Below are 7,023 nucleotides of genomic sequence, written 5' to 3'. Positions count from 1 at the left end.
TGATGTGTTAGTGAAGGTTCATTGATTGTGACAAATTTACCACTGTGATGAGGGATGCTGATAGCGGAGGAGGTTGTTAGGGCATGCAGAGAAGACTGTGAAAACTTTGTACATTCTGCTCCATTTTGCTGTGAACCTAAAACTTTTTAAAAATAAAGTTTATTCATTAAAAACATGTATAATCCATGCCATAGTGTAGCACTAGTTTCTTTGCCAATGATTTTATTGTTTTTTTTTTTTTTAAGAGTCAAATATAGAAGACAGACTTCAGGTTTTGTGCAAATATGTTAGATATAAACAACCATTGCAATCGTAATCCAGTTTTCTACTCTCTTATATTAGATAAAAACATATTCATTAATAAATGGTTACTAAACAGTATTAGCCCTGCCGATTTGAGCCTATATTTACCATTGTTATGAGGCAATTACCTTTAGTATTTCAACATGTCCTATATAACTTTTATCCCAGACTATCTTTTCAAATTGTGAGATCTTTTTTATATCAAATAGCTTTGGTAAGCTAAGTAAAGTGTTATTCTCTAGGTCAGAGTGGAATTTTTTTTTTCTTAGTGTATCATAAAGATAATGTATCTCTCTGGGATAAAGTGTGGGTGGGTTTGCTAGCAGCACCATTACGCAAATAGGGGTTTACTAAGCTCAGGGTACCACACCTGTGACATAGATCTCTGTGTACGCAGCATTCAGATGGGCTCACGCTGCATTGCTTCATGGGACTTGGGGGAAAGAGGAATAGATGCAAAAATGAAGCTTATGAGTCCTGTCATTACATGAGTGCTTGTCTAATTTTATTTGGACTTGTTGTTACCTTACTTAGCAAACCTACCAAAGTGTAAAGAACTGATCCAGCAATTTTCTGCTTGTCAAGGACTGCTCGGCTGCTTGACAACCATAACTTCAAACAGCCCTCTTATTCACATTCCTCAAAACACACACACGCACATACACACACAATCTTGCATATTTTCCTATAAAATTCTCATTGTTTAAAAGCTAAATTAATGACATTTGTATATTATATAATAAAACTGTGACATTTTGTATAATAAAACCAACTTTATTTATTGATTCTCTTTATGATGTATTAAGAAGTGGCAATCATTATCCCAGTTATTATTGAGAACCTTGAAAATAACTTTTTAAGTCAATTTGTTCAAATTCTCTATGTTTTTCAAATCGTTATTTAGTTACATATTTAAAATGGTGATACAAAGCTGAGCAGTGCTTGCCTCTAGCTCTGAACTGGTTTATAAGATAGAACAGAGGATTAAAACTTAAAAATTAAGAACAGAAAGCAACTACTCTGCTGCACAGCAGACATGATCAATAAATGCTAGTGACTCTGTACTGAATGTGAAGATAATAGTGATTGCATTTTCAGGAGCTACAATATAGAGAACTAAAGTTAGTAGCATGATAGTGTAATAACTGGAGGCTGGTGGAAATAAGATAAATTAATGTATTTGGAACAAATAGCTGTTGAATAAATGTCAAAGCCTTATAAAAATCATAAGTTTCATTATAGTTAATTTTATGAGTCAACCTGACTATACTAAATGATTTCCAAAAAGCTGGTATATTATTTCTGGGTGTGTCTTGAGGGTGTCTCTGGAAGACATTATCGTTTGAATCAGTATATGAGCAAAAACCACTTTCAAAATATAATGTTTTGCTGTATAGTCTCACTTTTTTGATCTTTATGATTTGGATTCTTTGGCTAAATTTTTCTTTTGTTATTATCAAATGAGAAATAACTTTTCTCAATATTTATCTTTTTAACCTGTTTCCAAGGCAGTCATCATGTACCATAAACATTTCCAGCATCAAAAATATTTCCAAGATTCAGTTCAGCTTTACTGCTTATATTAGTCATGGTAAAATCTATATGTTATCTTTTAGCTCATTTTTCCACATTGGTAACTCAGTTCTGACAAATAATAATTCCTTTACTAGATGTGCTCATAGTGAAATACAAGGAAATGATATCAATGATAAATCTTAAATATAGATGAATCTGACAAAAACTTACAGCATTTCCATAATGACAAATGTTAAACATTGATAAAGGATGCTTGATTTATTTTTTTTATATACGAAGCATCTAAAATATATGTTTTATGCACAGAAAGTTCTTCTTAATTTTTAAATACAACCATATTGGCACTATTTAGCAGACATGTCAGGTACAATAGTTTGAAGTCATGACAAAAATATATATCTCATTCTATTTAATCTGTGACTGTTGAACAGCTTCCCAGTGTACTTTTCAGAATAAATTGATAAGAGCAATTTTCCATTAAATTACATACTTGATAGGTATTGAAGTCAAAGGAATCAATTATTTCAATTTCAATAATATAAACAGTTCATTAAAAGGAAAGATTACAAACCTATTCACAAATAGAACTCCATATACTTGTAATCAATTTACTTTGAAGTTGTATTTGGGGGGACATATTAACATACTGAAAACAGTCAGAAACAATTTACAAGAATGATTTGAATCTACAGCTGACTCAAAAGCACTCAGGAAGAAACCCCAAAAAATATATATGACAATAGTGATTATTATTGTATGTATCCATGATTTATTAACTATAATAGTCATATTTATTCATTATTTCATATTATTCTCTGCTGAAAGATACTAGACCCAAAATGACTGTGGGACAAACTTTGCAAATTGATTACATAGGCATATAAGACCTCCTAGAGCCAAGGACTAACATATATAACCAATCTTATTTTTGTCTAGTTAGTAGTAAGTTACTTGTTTCCCCCAGTAACTTGTTCCTTAACAAGCCAGTGATTTAATTTCCACATCGTTTATAGTTTCTCCAAACTGCCACCCATTCTAGGCTGCTTAAAATGTTCTTCTATCTCTTCTTTAATATAAATCCTATCTATAATTCATCTATATGTAAGGATCATTTTTGCAGTTGAAAAAAAAGATCAAAAGGAAGCAAGTTTCCATATCATATGCTGCTGAGGGCCACATGGCAAGGAACTGAGGGCAGCCTCCAGTCAATGTCTAACAAGAAAACAAGGTCCTCAGTCTGAGCATCTCTTGGAAATGAATGTTAGATCCTAAGTATGTCTATTCTAAAAATGTGTTCAGAACTGGAAAAATAAGCACAAGGTAGGTTTGGAAACCCATTAAGCCCATAATAAGATAGACTTGAACTAAAATTAGACTTGATTTCCTGACTTCCTAAATTCCTACTCTGAATGTTGAACTATAGTGATGATTTGGTTTCTAAGAATATGTGTCAACTGAGAGCCAGAGTCTTGATTATCACCATGATTTTATCATGATCTCCATGACTATACCTTTAGCTTGGTCCGCCAAAGGCTGTAAACGATATTGTATGGAGTTTTAGTCTCAGTTGAGAGAAGGGCTCACTTCCTCACTTGTGTGGTTCTCTATGAAGATGGTGACTATTATTTTTATTCATTTCATTATCATTGGTTTGTTTTCTGACACTTTCAGCCTCTTCTCCCTTAAAATTGAGAATTTTCCCCCTTGACATTTAGGTTTGATCTTTCGTATGAAATACTTTTTTTCAGTGTTTTTCATAGACATTTTTTTCTGTCAATTTCTTAAATACTACCCTAGTTTATAAAATTCTGATATATGAATGAGCACCATAAATGTGAGGGTTTTCTTCATGTGAAATGACAAAAACACAAATGAAATTACAAAAGCTAAAATAGAGACTAACTGGCTAATAAACTGGAAATATTGAGATGGGACTTGTCTAAAGAATGGCAAAATTTGGAGACTCAGAAATAATAGAACTCTGTAAATTTATGGCAAGGGAGTACATGTGTCACAGCTGAAATAGAGCTACAAGTATCTAGTGAGTAGAGTTCCAGACTTCTGCTGAACCTTGACAATGTACAGGATAGCTCTCCACAGCAAAAAATTATCAAGATGATATTGCTCAGATTGAGAAATTCTGATCTAGAAAGAGATTAATTGCACTTTCGTTATTAGATAAATAAAATTAGGTGTGACTACTTTAATACTTTACTCTTATCAAGGACATGGTAAGACTTGTAACATTCTACAACTATATATTTAGCATACTAATTCTATATTATACATAGTTAATATTCTCTCTATATTATTCTTTATACTACGTATAATATTCTACAGTTGTAATATACACTATATTAACCTATAGTATATATGCATATGTATTTATTATTATTATTATTAATTATTATGCTGATCCTGCACCAATGTAATCTGTAGCCATTGAGCCCTGGGGGAAAGAGAGGGATGGAATATGGAGTATGAATATAAGCTATTAACATATCATCAACTTAACTTGACTCTGTCCCAATTTCAACTTATGTGGTACTATGTTATCTTTATATATTTTAAATATTTGGCATAAGTTTATTGAACTGGCAAAATAATTATTCCCAATCCCCATCAGTCAATAAGAAGATTGAAAGCAGTCTATATTTACATGAGAAATGCATTACTTCTCATTTACTCACTTATCTCTAGGCTGTGTTATTTTTGTTAACCTCTAAAACAAAATAGTCACTGAGAATCCTGGCTTCTGTAATATTCTGCAGAACGTTAACAGTGGATTTACAATATTGATGACCGAGTACTAAATGGATAGGGTGAACAAGGAAGGGTTACGTATACTTCAATGCCCTAAGAAGACACTTGTATAACAGAATATGGAACATTAAATCCCATGAATGTTTAGGGGCTTGCCATATCACTAAAGTCTTTTTATAGTTTACTGGTATGTGTCAACCTTTGAAATCACCTCTGAGATAATATACAAGTTGTAGCACCATCGATTTCCAACATCAAAGAAGTAGGCACAGTGTGTCGTGGTATGGAGGTATTACGAGTGTATCATAGACAACTAAAGGGAACATTTCTTTGACAATTTATTAGGTGACTCAGAAGAATCAAAATTTTGAGTGGGACCCAGAACAAGAGAGGGCACTGCTGCAAGGCCAGTCTGAAGCACAAGAGCACCTGCTACTTGGGCCATATGATGACAACAGATTCATTGATTCTAGAATAGCCTGTGGTGAATAAGAATACTGTGTGGAGAATGACAAGTCCTAATATGAGAACTGCAGCACAAACTCGTGGATTCCGTAACAAACCCATGTCTTCTGCAGCTGAAAACTATTTGTCATTAAATAATGACATACATACACATGCAGACAGACATTTGATATTTAAAAAATTAGCTTCTCTTATATACAAATTACATTTTACTGAATGAATTGCATGTCTTTCATGCATATTATAATAATGATTTTAAAATGTTAAAACTATATTTAGGTATTACAAATGCATGGATACCATTGTTTCTTTTATTTGTATTGTATTACATACTGTATTCTTTCCTGAAGATAACATAATCTTATCGAAATTGGAGAAAAAAGTGTTATCATCTCAGACCTCTAAGAAGCACAGGCCCTGGATTACTTTTCAGAACTTGATAGCACTTCACACAGGGATTTCCATGTGTATAACCCAGGATGGCATTTTATATTTAAGAATTACTTGCTACATTTAGGGAAATTTTCAAACACACACTTATTTGGCAACCTAATATCTTTCTTTTTTCCACCTTTAGTTTTATCTCTTGAATCAGTGAGATTTTTATATGACTTCTATTAAGCTTGATACATTTTAGACTCCTAAGGAAGGTCATGGCCTTCCACAATCTCTGAAAAACCATAAAACAAAAAGTTCAGTAGAACCCTAATTGTTGCTATTGCAAATGGTATTAAATAAGTAACTGATAATCAACTCTTCCTCCTCCACCAGCTATTTTAGATTTTCCTCACCTTTGCCTACATTTCAGCTGTTGTAAATTGCTTACCTGGAGGAGTAACTAGATCTCTATGAGAGTTTGAGTCTTAGTTGTCTTCCCCATCTCACACTAACAGTTGTGATGGTATAAGTTACGAAAAGTAGATTTTGAATACCCTACATATTTTATTTGTATATCAGAAATAAAATCACTACTGCAATGAACCAGACTTGAACCAGAATGATAGGAAAAGCAGCATTTGGTATTTAAGCCTACGATTAACTTAAAGACTACTACAATGAACAATGACACCAAGCACAGTGAGTGGTACTTGGTCAGTACAATCAGTGGTGATATTAAAACGTGACGGACTGGTGACAAGTTTTATTGTCAACACTTAAAAATAGTTTTGGTGAGACTAAATAAGAAGTGATAAAAATTCCTGCCTGAGAAAATAACCTGGACTTACCTAGAGAAAAACAATGGAGCCTTATCTTAATCAGCAATGAGTAGTCAGCAACCTTCAGAAAGTTACCCCATTAAAAAACAACAACAACAACAATATGTCCCATGTAACAATTTTTCCTCCATTACTGGGACAGATTGTTACTTCATTGGCTGAGCACCAGAAAAGCAGTTGGCTAAAGTTTAGAATCCATGTCTCAAGGCAAATGTATTTAAATATTAATTTAAATATTCACTCTCAGTGTTCTGACAAGCTTCCACTTAGAAGTTTGTGGGAACTGAATCTTGCTGAAGGAACAGTGCATTCATTTCTTCTATCTCACGCTCACTCCGGAACATATGTTCATGTATTGGAATGATAGGAAAAGTAGCATTTGGTATTTAAAAATGTTCTTCCATTCTTTCTTCTCCCCCGTGAGTATTAATCAGTTATACTTATAATGTTTTTCCAATGTGATGTCAATGTTCCCTTTGGGTTTTGGGTAGTTTTTATTTGGAAACTTTTCTTTAGCTCCTAGAAACTAAATTTGACCAAGAATTCTTAATTTCATTGATATGTGAGAATATACATGGGAGCTGGAAGTGATTTCTGATGTCAGGTTCTCCTCCAGACATTCCTATTATATAGTAATATACCTTGTATATCTTGGAGTGTTTCTCTATTCTAAATCCTTTTTCTATTTTATGTTTTTTCTTTCTAATGGTCAGGTAAGATTGAGAACCATTTGAACAGT

This window comes from Rousettus aegyptiacus, unplaced genomic scaffold, assembly GCF_014176215.1.
Source record: "Rousettus aegyptiacus isolate mRouAeg1 unplaced genomic scaffold, mRouAeg1.p scaffold_m13_p_13, whole genome shotgun sequence".
NCBI classification, from domain to species: domain Eukaryota; kingdom Metazoa; phylum Chordata; class Mammalia; order Chiroptera; family Pteropodidae; genus Rousettus; species Rousettus aegyptiacus.
Note: the sequence above shows the minus strand (reverse complement) of the source record.